The sequence below is a fragment of the Rattus norvegicus genome, chromosome X (genome assembly GCF_036323735.1).
Source record: "Rattus norvegicus strain BN/NHsdMcwi chromosome X, GRCr8, whole genome shotgun sequence".
NCBI classification, from domain to species: Eukaryota; Metazoa; Chordata; class Mammalia; order Rodentia; family Muridae; genus Rattus; species Rattus norvegicus.
This window is the reverse complement of record NC_086039.1, coordinates 46,711,160-46,728,607: the sequence shown is the minus strand read 5'-3', so window position 1 is coordinate 46,728,607 and position 17,448 is coordinate 46,711,160.

Here is a 17,448-nt window from a genome sequence, read left to right as displayed (position 1 = left end):
TCTTTTGTAAAGTTAAGTTCCAATTTTCATCTGCCTTGTAGAAGGCAATTCCAGAAATATTCTCTAATTATCAATAGTAATATACACTGATTCTGTTTATCTCTTATTCTATCATGTTCCTATATGTAGGCGAAGCATCCTCCTTTATTTGTATTTCAGTAAACTGGATTTTCTGCAGAAGTAGCTTTCAGGAGCAAAGCTTATGCTATCTTCAAGGCACACAGCGCCCTCTTGAGTCTATAATGTGAATGTCTTAAAGTATCTTTTCTGTGACCAGTCCCACTCTGGGTTTCCTCTACCTTTTTCAGGTAAAATTCCCTTGCCAGCCTGCTAGTACATTCAAGGCATTTTCTTCCACCATGCGGCAGTTTCGTATATAATTTCTTTTGTGGTTTTTGACAGTTTCATATTTGCATATAACACACTGTGATTCTGTTCACCCCTCATCCTGCTAACACCCCCTGACCCTTATTCTCAACTATTTATTTCCTAACCTCCCTTACTGCCTGCACATTGTTTTGTTCCTTTCTTGTTTTTTATAACATCCTTATGAAAGCAGTTTATGAACTGTTTGATTTATGAAGTCTGATTTCTAAACTTTCTAAAAAGTAATTGCATACTGTTTTCTAAAGGCTGCTAAGGTCCAGATTTAATGATTTGATACAAGAAAATAGCCTCAGGAGTAATTGCTTTCCATAGCTCAAGTTTACACAGAAGTGCAGAAGGATTAAGTAATCTGCTTAACTTGCTAGACAAATAATAATTACAATTATAAGAATCAAAATTAAGGTGCTCAAAATTCAGACTCCAAACTCTGATCTTTTAATATGATTTACAGCTTGTGATACAGATGTTTATCTTTCAGTAGTAAAACTATTTTTATCAAACTTTCCATTTTGTATACAATAATATATCTTGTGACCATGTAACATGGACCAAATAGGAAGTCCTTGATTTTTAAACTGTACTGAACATGGTTCCTTGAGATTTCTTTATAATTCATATTTAACCTAGGAAATGTAAATATGACTTCTTAACCTTTAAAAAATATCATAAACAAATCCTCATTATACCAACATACAATAAAATAAAAATTAGTCTTTCATATATTTTTTCAAAAATTGACATAGAACAATAGTCTCTCCTTGCAGCCTTCAAATAGGGAGGTAGAGGCAAGAAGATATTGGATCTAGGCCCACCTGGTCTGTAGAAAGAGATACAGGGCAGCCATGACTACACTGAAAAACCATAACTCAGAAAGAAAAAAACTGTCTTTCTTATGTGTTTCAGTCCTCCTTTGGAGAAGATGGTGCTCACCAGGGGTATACCATGTCATTAGATAAATATCAAGCTTGTAATGCAAGAGAACTTCAGATGGTCCAAATAAATGAAAAATTTGCCAAACTGGCTGAAGCTCTATCATTGATGAAGAGAAGATATCCATAGAGTCATCCTGAGAGTTCAGAGGAAGGAGGGGGACAACAAAACTTCAAGACAGAAGCAAACTGCCATACTTCCAAACTGCTGTGAGTAAGGCATGAGGTCTCTTAAGAACAAGTGATCAGGATACCAAAATGAGACACAGAGTTCTCTCAGACTGCAACATGACTCCTGACACCAAGCCACCTTCCAGTTGGGTAGACTTGATTTTTCACCTGAAAGATTTGTCCTGTGTAGCTAATCATCAGCAATGGAAGTTGGGGTGATATGGCTATGCCACTGCTCAAGGCCATCAGCCATTATGATAATGTAATATAAAACAGGGGCCATGTTCCAGCCCCAGTGAGCAGCAGAACTTGGCAATTTTGGCTGTTTGTCTCTGGCTTTATAGTCAAGAGGAGAAAGAGACTATAGGGACAACTGATGATAGTTAGATGGAGCTAAGAAATTGCAGTAATTAAGAAGAAATCAACTGGGCAACTGACTGCCAGCTTGTCTGCTCCCCTGAAGACACACACCATAGCTTGAAGGCATCCCAGGAGTTCCTCTGCACACAAGGCAACTGGGCAATTGACATCACAGACTGAAGAATTCTCAGGAGCTCTGTGGCATGCAGGGCAACTGACCCAACAGACTAAAAGACTCCCCCGGAGTTCTGCTATATACAGGGAACAGAAACCACAGTTTTAGGCCACTCTGGAGAACAGCTTCACATAGGACAACAACTTGATTGCTTCTCTGAAGACTGAATGGTCTGAAGGTCTCCCAAGAGATCTACCGCAGCCAGGGCAACAGATCACAGCTTCTCTGCCCCTCTGAAGACCCTCTGGATACAATAGCCAGTAAATCAGACAATTTTTCTTGTCCTTCCCATTCTCCAATTCCAATTTCCTAGTCCTATACCCAGATTTGTACCAGACCATCTGCAATGACCATCCTTCTTTTCTGTCCTCATCCTCAGGAGTCTAAGAAGATCTTCTCCCAACATCCTTCTTACCTTACCTCATCCATCTCCCTCAGCTGCCAATACCCAAGCCACTCTGTCCCTAGAAACCCGCTACTCATGCCTTCCAGGGAATCATGTAGACTATTGTAACTTCCAATTTTCTGGTCTTATCCCCATCCCTGAAGCAGATCCCCTGCCAGGTCCTGTCTTCCCTCTCCCTCCTTTCCCCTGACAGATTCTCCTGTCAGATCCAACTTTTCTAACCCTCTGTCAGCATGACACCCCACCCTTCTAGCTAATCCATATTATTCTTTGTTAGCACTCATTTCCCAGAAAAATTCCTGATGTCTTTTTTAATAGCTTATAGTATTCCATTGTATAGTTTTACATTTTCTGTATCCATTCTTCAGTTGTGAGACACCTAGGTTGTTCCCAGCTTCTAGTTATTTCAAATAAAGCTGCTATGAACATAGTTGACCAAGTGTTCTTATTGAATGGTGGAGCATCTTTTGGGTATATGCCCTGAAGTGGTATAGCTGGGTCTTCAGGTATAACTAACCCCAATCTTCTAAGAAACCACCACATTGATTTCTAGAGTGGTTGTACAAGTTTGCTTCAGCAGTGGAGGAGTGTTCCCCTTGCTCCACAACCTCAGGATTTTACTCTGATGAAAATGACCTCAAACACTGCTAGAAAGAAGTTGGCTCTCCTTATACCTGCTGTGCCACTATTGCAGAACCAGTTATATCTTACATGTTGATATTGTAGTTTGCAAGATCCAGAGCTAGGAAAGACTGTTGATTCCCTTTTCCCTCATTTGTCTGTATACCATTTTCTGACATTATGAACCTTAGCCATCAGGAAAGAAATTGTAATTTATTTCTGGCATGATTTTTCTATGTCTTTTATCTGAAGTGTTTTGTGTTTTCAATGATACTGCTTTGCGGTGAAGTTTCCATGGGTAACTAAGATCAATGGCAATAGCATATATCTTTTTGGATTCTCTGGTTAATTATTAACAGGAAGGTATTCCATATATGATACTGAGATTTTTGTTTAATAATCTATGACTCCTGGAAACAATATTACCTACTCATAAATGATGAGTTCATTTAAACTTTGTTCAGTTATATTTTTCAGTTGGCTTCTACAGTAGCAGGTTTCTGTCTTGTTTTCTCATACCATTCTTAGTTTTGTCAATCTGCTACCAGTCTCCCCTTTTCTATATCTCTTTGTTTCCTTTCCACTTCAATTCTTTTGCTCTTAGTATTCTTATCCTTTCTAATGTCATATCATACATATTTCGCTGTCTCCAAACCCAAAGACAGCTTCCTTTGTTGAGCAGAAGTATTTTAATTTCAAGAGGGCCTATTTGTCAATTGTTTTTTTTTTAATCTTTATTAACTTGAGTATTTCTTATTTACAATTCGATTGTTATTCCCCTTCCCTGTTTCTGGGCCAACATCCCCCTAGCCCCTCCCCCTTTCCTTCTATATGGGCTTCCCCTCCCCATCCTCCCCCATTACCACCCTCCCCCAACAATCACGTTCACTAGGTGTTCAGTCTTGGCAGGACCAAGGGCTTCCCCTTCCACTGGTGCTCTTACTAGGCTATTCATTGCTACCTATGAGGTTGGAGCCCAAGGTCAGTCCATGTATAGTCTTTGGGTAGTGGCTTAGTCCCTGGAAGCTCTGGTTGCTTGGCATTGTTGTTCATATGGGGTCTCGAGCGCCTTCAAGCTCTTCCAGTCCTTTCTCTGATTCCTTCAACAGGGTTCCCGTTCTCAATTCAGTGGTTTGCTGCTGGCATTCGCCTATGTATTTGCTGTATTCTGGCTGTGTCTCTCAGGAGAGATCTACATCCGGTTCCTGTCGGCCTGTCTTCTACCCCCTTTGAGTTCTATTTAGAAAAACTGTATCTATGCCTACATCTTGTGATATTTTCCCTAGCTTTTTGAAGTAGTTTTAGTATTTTTGTTTTACACAGTATCATCGATCCATTTGGAGAGTTGGGGTTCTGTGTATATGATGCACAAACACGTACACAGGGTTAAATATAAGGATTAAGTTTCTCATTCATGTGTAGATATGCAATTTTTCCAGTCACATTTGCTGAAGATACTACAACTTCTCCAGGTGAATTTACTATTTAGCTAAAAACATGCCTGTGTATATTATAGCAAGCTCTAAGATGGTGTTAGAGTACTCAAAGAGAGAGCTGAATTAAAATTATAACTAAAATTGCCCTGCTGTGTTAACTGAAGGCAAATCCAATTTTTCATGGAAAGTGAATGGGACTTAGTTTTGGAGAAAAGAAAAAAATGAAGAAAATACTTGTAGGTGATGCCTTGTATACATAAGACATTTGATATTAACCTAGTTCTTACCACAACATATAATCAACCAAAATTTCTTGTTAGCATTTCAAAGTTTTTACTTATGAAGACTGATACTAGGGATCAATCCTACCTACAGACACCAAACTCTGACACTATTGCTGATGCCAAGAAGTACTTGCTGACAGGAGCCTGGTTTGGCTGTTCCTTGAGAGGTTCTACAAGCACTTGACCAATACAGATGCACATACCATCATACTGCACCCAGAGACCCCAATGGAAGAGCTAGAGAATGAATAGAAGGAACTGAAGAGCATTGCATCCCCATAGGAAGAACAATATGAACTAATGAGACCACCCAGAGCTCCCAGAGACTAAACCACCAAGCAAAGAGCATACATGGAGGGACCCCTGGCTCCTGATACATATGTAGCAGAGGATGGCCTTATCTGACATCAATGGGACGGGAAATCCCTTGGTCCTGTGGAGGTTTGATGCCCCAGCATAGTAGGACGTTAGAGCTAGCAGTGAGGCTGGAGTAGTGGAGTGGAAGAGATGCACCCACATAGAGAAAAAGGGAGGGAAGGGGGAAGAGGGGAGATGAGATGGAGGGGTAACTGAGAAGGGGATATTATTTGAAATGTAAATACATAAAACGATTAATAAAAAAATGAAAGTAAACTAGAAAAATAAAGTTAAAAAGGTTTAGAAGAGAAGAAAAAAAAAGAAGACTGATCCATACGCGGCCAGACTTCCTTTGCTTTAGTTCCTGGGGAAAGAGCTTCTGGATCCTGCTAAGCAGCATTATTTATACAATGAAGAGAGGCAGTGCTTGCATATTACCTGATTTCATTTTATCAGCCAGGAAATGGTATGAGGAGTGTACTGCTACTATTCAAGATTCATAGTTATGAAATAACCAGGACACAAATGTCCAGCCTAAAGTTATCAAGAAATGACAATAGGAATGAAGCTATATTCTACATACTTCAGAAGCACTGTCACCACTCACAGCAGTCCACTCTTCCCTTCAACTTGATAGCAGAAGACAAATTATTGGAATTATGATACTATTCTAAACTTTTCTGCTACCTGAAAATAGTTACAAAGCTTAAAATACTGAAATAATGTTTATCCCATTTTTGTTTTATTTATTATTTAAAAATAGTTTAGAAATTATAATGAAATTATCTACATGAGATAGTTATTGACAACCATACTAATTAAACCATTAAAAGTATAGTATAAGAGTCCTTTGAAAATAAACTGGTAACCAAGATTTGTCAGAGTCTCATGGTCAGGAATTGCAGGGTATTTTAAAGACAAAACTCACAGCTATGGCAGTGTTTGATAAGAGTCAGAACAACATTTGCTTTTTGTAGAGCGCAGTGACACCACATGAAAACTATTTTTGATTTATAGTTTCTCTTATTTCAGTTTTATGTTTTAGAATACACAAATATTGATTATTCTTTTTAATATGTTTGAACCATTGTCAGGTTCACAGACAGCCCCAAAAATTCTAAATTCTGCAAAGTGGATGAGGTAATTAAGTGTGTGTGTGTGTGTGTGTGTGTGTGTGTGTGTGTGTGTGTGTGTGTAAATGACATGTACATGGATGCAAGTTTCAGGGATTGTTTCTCTCCTTGCCCTATGGAATCTAGAGACTGAGCTCAGGTAATGATGCCAGTGAAGCAAGTGACTTTACTTGCTGATCCACCTTACTGGCCTGTGAGATGATTTTAACCAAACCAAACATTTTCCAAAAGACCTTTAGAAATAATTGTTAGCCAGGATTAACAGTATCAGCTATGAATCATCTCCTCTTGATTGGGTCTCAAATCGAATCACAGAAAAATAGTAACCCCTCCACAGTCAAACACTATCACACAGTTAGGCATATCCTTCACTGCAGGTTAGACTTCTGATTCATAAAGTTCACAGTTAAGCAAGAGAGATAATACATTTTCTTCTCCAGAAGGTTATCCAAAAACCTCTTTAGTTTATATGCTAGCCAGCATGGAGAAAGCTTCTAGTTCAGTGTCATACTGCATCCTCAGTATCTTACAGCCAAAATATGCTGTGTCTTCTGTGATAAATCTTTGGCTCTAGTTCTGATGGGCCAAAAAGATTGTGAACTGATACTGTTCTGGGTGCTTCTGAGGCTTGCTGATATACCTCTGCAGATGCCTCTCTTACCTCGAACTAATGACAATGACCAGTATTCTACTCCTTCAAGGAGCAACACCATCCAGTCATGATGGATAGTTACCTTCAATCTGCTTTTGTTTGTTTTTAACCTTAAGCTTTGAAGCAGGTTCCCCATGGTTTATTTATTCCTGCATGCTCATCTTCCCAATCCTACCACTTTCTTCCTTAATTCAACCTTTGTTAGAACACAGTGCTATAGGGTGATTATGCAGGTAAAGGCAGGTACAGGATAGAACGAGGCCTGTCATTAAAGGAGAAGGAAGGATTGGTAGGAAAAAAGTTTTAGAGAGGCAGAGGCGACCAGAGCAAGAAGAGAACAGGGCGGTGAATGTTAAGATTCCTCTCTGCACGTATTACAGGCTATGACTATTCTTAAGGGATGCGTGTGTACAGGATTTTGTGTTGTCTAGATGGGCAAATTTTAGCTTATCTAGGTGAGAATTTTATATCCTTATTAGTTGATTTTAAGTTTATCGTGTGAATGTATTGTGGATTGAGAATTTAACATGTAAATCTGATTGTTGGGTTACAGTTTGAGTCTTGATTTTACCAGGTGGCTGGAACCAGAAAGTTTGAGGCTAGCAGAGAGCCTCTGGGATAGATACTAATCTGCTATAGTTCCAATGGCCTGTTGGAGCCAGAACTAGTGACCACCAGAGCATGCACAGGAACTGGTTCTGCCACTGTTTTTATTTTTACCGCAACACAGTGCAAGAATGGAGGCATGTGAAGGGGGACTGCTGAGTGCTTATAAGAAAACTCCAAGAACATAAGAGAATAGGCTTTTGACTTCAATTTCTTCAAAAACTCAGAATTATTTTTATAATTTGCTAGTATGCCCTCTCAGGTATAGTAGATAGAAATGAGTTTGTTTTAAATTATTCTTCATAACTAGCTATTAGTTATTTATATGCTCCTAAGGAAAAGAGTTTCAATGTTCATCTTGTCCTTGTGATTGTATTCTGCTTGAACTCAAAAGAACTATACTCATGTGACCTTTGTTAATCCTCAGGATATAAATATGTAATGCTTTTAATTAAGTTGATTATTGCATGCAACTTTAGTCTGCCTCATTTTTAGGCTTTATTCTCCCAGATACCTCTACGTTTTCAACAATGAACACACATTAACACCCACAGATCTGGGAAAATCAAATACTGAAGCAAGGAATTTATGAATGATGTTTAAATTGACAAAACAACAAACTGACTTCTAAACATTATATTTATAAATTTTGCTTCTGTTCTTAATCAAAGAACTCCACCTACAATGAATAGCTATGAATACACAGGCATATGGCTGCCTAAGATGCCTAGAATAAGCAATAGTTTTTGTCCCATCCCTAAACAAGACATTTATTCAACCCCTTCTAAGTCTGTGGAAACACTGAGAAACACAAACAGGAAGTATGAAACAATAGGACAAAGAGCTACAAAATGCCTTTCTCCAGACTGATAGAAGTTTTGGGATTATTAGCTCATCACAAATATCTGCACTGGGTCTCCACAAGGCCAACCCAGTCAAAATTAAGTTTAAAAAGGTAGAGAAGCTCATGGAGTTCTAGTGCTTACCTCTAAACAATTGCCTATTGATAGACACTGGGGGAGGGGAAACCACTGCTTTTATCTGTATAGCCACTGCTGAAATCAACATACTATGATGGATGGCTTTGAACCCAGAGACACACAAACAGTCCTGTTTAATCTCAATGAATCACAAAATAAAACTTGTAGGCTTGATTGTGAGAAAAACTTGTGAAAAGGTGGAATATCTGAAGAGGTAGGATGGTGAGGCATGAAAATGGTTGTTTTGCATTGCATAGATGTGTGAAATTGTCTAAAATTGAAATTAAATGAATAAAGTTGAAAAGGCAACTGTTAAATTTTCTAGATTTAAAAGAATAAAATAATAATATTTTCAAGTGAAACTTAAAGCCTATGGAGATGTCTTAAACACAAAATAAACCTTGTGGGATGGTACACAGACAATTACACAGAAACTCAAATATTACTTCTCATTAGTAGAATAGTTTTGGGGGAAGTAATCATTTATTCTTTAATGTTACCATTTTAGTCAGGTTCCTTTTCAGTCAGATCATTTTCTAAACTCTCCCTCCACTGCAATGTGAATGAATGAAATTCCCATGAAACTTACCCTACAAACTCTTCAATATAGTGCTTATACAAATTTTGTAGCTCTACCCATCCATTCTCCTATTGTAGCACTGCTCGAGATAGGAAGAGTTTCATCTCTCCTACATCAGTGAAACCTCATGTCTTTACAAATCTATATAGGAAAAATATCATTCATATATTCTCCTTTATGCAAGGTTGTATTTACAGTACTTGATTACTTTAATAGCTGCTATATTCATCAGGTAAAATTTCATAGGTCAATTGTATATCAATATTATAAACTGTTACTTAAGAGTTTGCAATGGGGATCATCGGTTTTTATATCTCTATAATAACTAACAAAGATAGTGAATTTTTGAAGACAAAAGGCTTGTTTTGGCTCACAACTTTGAAGATACAGCCTATGTTCTGTTGGTTTCATTGCTTTTCTATCAAACCTGTGGTGACAAGTACATGATGACACAGAGTATGTACAGTCTAAAGCCAATTATTTTATCACGACTAAGTGATGAAGAAGATGGGTTGAACTCTCACTATCCCCGGAGAAAATATGTCTCCAGTGACCTGAAGATCTCCTACTAGGAGTAACTTTTTAATTGCTCTATGCCAGAAAACAATACCATGGGCTACAAACAATATCTTTAACACATGAGATTTTTGTAGAATGTTATCACAACAAAATGAGCAGAAATGATAGTAAAAAAGTAATTAATCATTCTCAGTTATTTCTTTAAGATCACATGTAGAATTCATTCAGAATATACTATTGTTAGTCTATGTTCTTTGTGACAACACTGTTGCTTCTAAAAGTAAGACATCAAATCAATGTTTTTTCAATTACCCTGCATCAATTTATTGAATTTTGAAAGTCATTACTGTTACATTAAAGAATTCTAAATTAAAGTATAGTCATAAAGAGATAAACTAAATCTCTAATACTCACAATTATCACCTATTCTTAGAGCCCATAACTTTCAATTATAGTAAATATGAGCCGATGATTTTTTTAAACTACCTAGCAGCATTTTAGTTCCTGAAAGATGTCTGAAAAAAAACTTCTTAGGAAAAACACTTTTGGAAAAAATAAAATAATCTTTAATACTGTTTCTTTAGTTTAAAGTATAAGTTCCACCAGAGAACTACTAAACCTGATAAACACCTTCAGTAAAGTGTCCGGGTATAAAATTAACTCAAATAAATCAGTAGCCTTCCTCTACACAAAAGAAAAACAAGCCGAGAAAGAAATTAGGGAAACGACAAATTTCATAATAGTACCAAATAATATAAAATACCTCGGTGTGACTTTAACCAAGCAAGAGAAAGATCTGTATGATAACAACATCAAGCCTCTGAAGAAAGAAATTGAAGAAGATCTCAGAAGATGGAAAGATCTCCCATGCTCATGGATTGGCAGGATTAACATAGTAAAAATGGCCATTTTACCAAAAGCAATCTACAGATTCCATGCAATCCCCATCAAAAGACCAATCCAATTCTTCAGAGAGTTAGACAGAACAATTTGCAAATTCATCTGGAATAACAAAAAACCTAGGATAGCTAAAACTATCCTCAACAATAAAAGGACTTCCAGTGGAATCACTATCTCTGAACTCCAGCAGTATTACAGAGCAATATTAATAAAAACTGTATGATATTGGTACAGAGACAGGCAGATCAACCAGTAGGATAGAATTGAAGACCCAGAAATGAACTCATACACCTATGGTCATTTGATTTTTGACAAAGGAGCCAAAACCATCCAATGGAAAAAAGAGATTTTTCAGCAAATAGTGCTGGTTCAACTGGAGGTCAATATGTAGAAGAATGCAGATCGATCCATTCTTATCACCCTCTACAAAACTCAAGTCCAAGTGAATCAAGGACCTCCACATCAAACTAGATACACTCAAAATAATAGAAGAAAAATTGGGGAAGAATCTCAAACACATGGGCACTAGACAAAATTTCCTGAACAAAACACCAATGGCTTATGCTCTAAGATCAAGAATCATCAAATGGGATCTCATAAAACTACAAAGCTTCTATAAGGCAAAGGACACTGTTGTTAGGACAAAACGGCAACCAACAGATTGGGAAAAGATCTTTACCAATCCTACAACTGATAGAGAGCTTATATCCAAAATATACAAAGAACACACGAAGCTAGACTGCAAGGAGACAAACAAACCTGTTAAAAAATGGGGTTCAGAGCTAAACAAAGAATTCACAGCTGAGGAATGCCAAATGGCTGGGAAGCACCTAAAATTTTCAATATCTTTAGTCATAAAGGAAATGCAAATCGGAACAACCCTGAGTTTCCAACTCACACCAGTCAGAATGGCTAATATCAAAAACTCCGGTGACAGCAGATGCTGGTGAGGATGTGGAGAAAGAGGAACACTCCTCCATTGTTGGTGGGATTGCAGACTGGTACAACCACTCTGGAAATCAGTCTGGAGGTTCCTCTGAAAAGTAGATATTGAACTACCTGAGGACCCAGCTATACCTCTCTTGGGCATACACCCAAAAGACGCCACAACATAAAACAAAGACACGTGCTCCACTATGTTCATAGCAGAAGGAATGCTCCAGTATGTTCAACAGAGGAATAGATACAGAAAATCTGGTACATCTACACAATGAAATACTACTCAGCTATCAAAAACAATGACTTTATGAAATTCATAGGCAAATGGGAGAAATGGAAAATATCATCCTGAATGAGGTAACCCAATCACAGGAAAACAGTCATGGTATGTACTCATTGATAAGTGTATATTAGCCCAAATCCTCGAATTACCCTAGATGCACAGAACAGATGAAACTCCAGAAGGATGACCAAAACGCAAATGCTTCACTCCTTCTTTAAAAGGCGAACAAGAATACCCTTGGGAGAGGATAGGGAGGCAAAGTTTAGAACAGAGGCAGAAGGACCACCCATTCAGAGCCTGCCCCACATGTGGCCCATACATATACAGCCACCAAACTAGATAAGATGGATGAAGCAAAGAAGTGTAATCTGACAGTAGCCAGATGTAGATCTGTCCTGAGTGACACAGACAGAATATGGCAAATACATAGGCGGATGCCAGCAACAAACCTCTGAACTGAGAATGGGACCAACGTTGAAGGAATCAGAGAAAGGACTGAAAGAGCTGAAGGGGCTTGAGACCCCATATGAACAACAATGCCAGCCAACCAGAGCTTCCAGGGACTAAACCACTACCCAAAGACTATACATGGACTGACCCTGGGCTCCAACTGCATAGGTGGCAATAAATAGCCTAGTAAGGGCAACAGTGGAAGGGGAAGCCCTTGGTCCTGCTAAGGCTGCACCTCCCAGTGAACGGGATTCTTAGGGGGAGGGCAGTAATGGGGGGAAGATTGGGAGGGGAACACCCATATAGAATGGGAGGGGGAGGGTTTAGGGGGATGTTGGCATGGAAACCGGGAAAGGAAATAATATTTGAAATGTATATAAGAAATACATAATTTAATAAAGATGGGGAAAAAGAATATGAGAAATTACTTAATTCAAATACTTAGAAAAACACAAATCAATTAAAATTTATATACATTTTCATCAGTGTCCCAAATAGTATAAGTGTTAAGGTTAAAAATTGTGAAGTGGGACTAAAACTATACAATATGACAGAACATTATTCAAGTGAATAGTCAATCTATAGAATGGAAAATATTTTTATCACTTATACATATGACAGAGAGTTATTATCTAGAAGATGAAAAGTAAAGAATGCAAACTACCAATTTAAAAACGAATTTCAATATTAATCAAAGATTCTTAAATGATAAAGTAGAAATGGCTAAGAAATATTTTTGAAGACCATCATCTTTAGACTTCATGCAAACTGAAATTATTTTGGAAACTTTTCTACACTAAAGTTATAGTGGCTAAGATAAAAATAAATAAATTCTAACATGGATGTGGGTGAGTAAAGCACTTTTCTACTGCTGCTGTGATTAACAACTTGAATGCTCACTGTAAAAAATCAGAATGAATCTTTCTCAAAAAGCTAGAAATATATCTTTTACATTATCCAGGGGTAATGTTCTTGAGCAGATAGTCAAAAGACACTGTGTCCTACTACAGAAATAATGGTTCATTCATATTCATTGCTGACATAATCTTAATAGCCAGATATTGAAAACAGCTTAAACATCCACCAAACAATGACCCAATAGTGAAACTTGGCACACACACACACACACACACACACACACACACACACACACACACATATATATATATATATATATATATATATATATATATATAATGAAATTTTATAATTTCCTTGCAATAAACCCAAAAGAAGAGAGCCACACAAACATAATTCCACGGCTAACAACAAAAATAACAGGAAACAACAATCACTATTTCTAAACATCTCTTAACATCAATGGACTCAATTCCCCAATAAAAAACATAGACTAACAAACTGGATAAACAAAGAGGACCCACCACTTTACTGCATACAGGAAACACACTTCAGTGGCAAAGACAGACACTACCTCAGAATAAAAGTCTGGAAAAAAACTTTCCAAGCAAATGGTCCCAAGAAACAAGCTGGAGTAATCATTTTAATACCAAATAAAATCGACTTTCAACAAAAAGTTATCAAAAAATGTAGAGAGCGGCGCGGCGAAACAAAGATGGAGCCGACATCCAGCCTTGTCTGGATATAAACGACTTACTGCGCATGTGCAGGCTTGTCCCCTTGCTAGGGCTCCCTCTAGTGGTGAACAGCAGTACTGCACATGTGCGGTTTATGCACCAGGTGTCACTTGACCGTTAATATGCTAATGAGGTGATTCATTCTCCGCCAATCCCTGGAGGACAAGTAGTGGGGTGATCCATGCCCCACCAATCCCTGAGAGATAATTAGCATACTGTTGTCTATATAAGTCGAGCGATTTTGCTGCTCGGAGTCCCTGTTCAAGAGAGCTGTAACACTAAGAGAGCTGTAACACTAAGAAGAGCTGTAACAGAGTAAAGGCTTGCTCGCAGAAGAATCCTGTTGCCGCGCACCGTTCTTACTGGCGGGACATTAGGCACGCGACAAAAAAAGATAAGGAAGGACACTCATATTCATCAAAGGAAAAATCCGCCAAGAAGAATCTCAATCCTGAATATCTATGCTCAAAAGCAAAGGCACCCACATTCATAAAAGAAACATTACTAAAGCTCAAAGCACACATTACACCTTACACAATTTCAACACCTCACTCTCATCAGTGGACAAATCATGGAAATAGAAACTAAACAGAGACTTAGAGAAACTAACAGAAGTTATGAACCAAATGGATTTAACAGAAATTTATAGAACATTTTATCCTAAAACAAAAGAATATAACTCCTTATCAGCCCCTCATGGTACCTTCTCCAAAATAGACTCTATAATTGGCACCAAAACAGGCCTCAACAGGTATAAGATTTTTGAAATAATCCCATGCATCCTATCAGATCACCATGGCCAAAGGCTGGTCTTAAATAACAACAAAAATGACAAAACGTCCACATACACATGGAAATTGAACAATGCTCAATGATAACTTGGTCAAGGAAGAAATAAAGAACAAAACCAGGAACTGGATCTTTGAGAAAATCAACAAGATAGCTAAACCCTTAGTTAGACTAACAAGAGGGCACAGAGGGAATATTCAAATTAAGAAAATCAGAAATGAAAATGGAGACATAACAACAGAATCTGAGGAAATTCAAAAAATCATCAGATTCCACTACAAAAGCCTATATTCAACAAAACTGGAAAATCTGGACGAAATAGACAATTTTCTAGACAGTACCAAGTCTGCCCCACCTAGGGATCCAGCCCCTATACATACAGCCAACAAACCTAGACATTATTGATGAAGCCAAGAAGTGCATGCTGACAGGAGTCTGATATAGCTGTCTCCTGAGAGGCTCTGCCAGAGTATGTCCAATATAGAGATGAATGCTAGCAGCCAACCATTGAACTGTGAATAGGGTTCCCATTGGAGGAGTTAGAGAAAAGACTGAAAGAGCTGAAGGGGCTTGCAACCATATAAGAACAACAATACCATCCAAACAGAGGTCCCAGGGACTAAACCACTACCCAAAGACATGGACAGACCCATGGACCCAACTGCATATGCAGCAAAAGATGGCCTTGTTGGGCACTAAAAGAAGGAGAAGCCCTTGTTCCTGCCAGGGCATAATGCCCCAGTGCACAGGTATGTCAGGGCAAGGAGGGAGCACCCTCATAGAAGAAGGCAGAGGAGGAATGGAATAGTGAGCTTGTAGATGGGAAACCAAGAAAGGGAATAACATTTGAAATGTAAATTAAAAATATCTAATTTAAAAAAAGAAGAATGAAATTTGAAAGCAAATGATAATGGAGCTGAAAACAATAAAAACGTCAAGTGAGGTAACACAGGATAAGAAAGACAAAGGTCACATATTTTTCTATTTGTGGAAGTTATCACATATTTTTGTTATTATCATTATTATTGATTTAAAAATGTTTATACTTTATTTATTTATTTATTTATTTATTTGAAGGAAACACTATGGTTCATTTGTGATAGCCATAAGATAACTTGTATGAGTTAATCTCACCTTCTACCACATGGTTTTCAGGGATAAATCTCAAGTCATCAGACTTGGCAACAAGTTCTCTTATTCAATGTGCATATTATCTTTGGTTTTTAAGCAAGGTTTTGCTATGTAACCCAGTCTAGCCTCCAACTTTCAACCCTCCTGTCTCAACTTCTCAGATTCCGGGATTATGGATATGTACCATATGTACCATTCTACATAGTATATTTTAGATTTATGGTTTAATGTGACAGAAATAAACCTCCTAGAAAGAGAAAAGGTTAAACCTCATTGACGTAAGTATATAAGAAATATTTGAGAATTACCTCACCTATTTGATTATATTTATGTGTTTATTTGAATGTGTTTACAGGCTGGAAAGAAGAAATAGAAAGTCAAAAAACAGAGAAATTTTTGAAAGATCATGATAACATAAGCAAACTGTATAACAGTTACTTGCATATGTTTTCAGGGCCAGTCATTTTAGTATTGGACAAACAATGCTTTGTTCTTCCCATGGGAAGAAGTTTCTCCCATCCCTGAAATTCCTTAGTTGTTTGTAGTCCTTTGTCTGGGACTGAGGCTTTATAAGATTTCCTCATGTCTACAATAGCAGATATACTGTTTGGTTTGTGTTTGGACACCTATAAATGGTGAAACTTTATGAAAATAGCCTCTAATGTTACTAAAAGACACAAACTCTCAGCAAATGTACTGTTTCTCTGGCTTGTATAGTTTTTCTGCACCTTCTTCCTCAACCATCAGTAAGCCTTCAGTGTTGAAGTTGTGTTTGTAGATTTACCAGTTGGAACATGGAATTCATAACTCTGAATATTGATTGGTTGTTTTCTGTAATGATCTACATTGATTACAAAGAGATCAAGAATCATTTAGACTAAGAATGTTGTATTTATACATTTGAAAATAAATACAATTATCAAATAACACAGAGGCCATAAATTTCATAGAGAGCAAGGCATGTTACATGGAAAGGTTCAGAGGAAGGGAAAGGAAGAGAGAAATGATGTACTCATACTATTATCTTGAAAATTTTTAAAAGCAGAATGAGAACAAAATAGCATCAGGAGCAAAATTAGAAAGGCAACAAAAGTGATCTTTAGTCTCCTTTCTGTTCTTCCTTGCAAATTCCTGAGCCTCTTCCCAGTCCTAGACCACCTGCAGGGGCTTCCCTTCCCTCTCTGCCTCCATTACCTAGGGACTCTGCAAACTTTCAAGAGGCTTAGAATTTCTCCAACATCTCATACTTTTGTGTCAGCCTCCAATACTCAGAGACATTCTCTACCTAGGAACCTGCTGCCCAAGCTGGTCTGGGAATCAGGCAGACAATCCTTATTCTCCTTTCTGCCCTACAATGCAAATTCTCCAGTCTTGTCCTCAGTCCTGTAGAAGATCACATGCAGAAGTCTGGACTCCCTCTCTAATTCCTCTCCCTGAAAATATAGTTCCTCACAGCAGATCCAGCTTTCCTCCTTCCTGTGAGCTGCCTCATCACCCAACTTCTAGACCATCCCCATTCATTCCTGACGTCCCTAAACTAGAAACATAGGGCACTGAGTGGTTACACCTGGTAAAATCTCAGAAGTATTCTTGTATGAAAGCTCCACTAATTAATGTTGAGGTCTACCATTCACCAAATAGCCTTCTGAGGCTCAAGGAGTAACAGAGAACTCCATTGTTAGTGAGGATTCTTCTCTAACCTTGTCTGGGGACTTCTAAGCCTGAACATACACATCTACCTGAGGAATGTGATATACTCTCAATC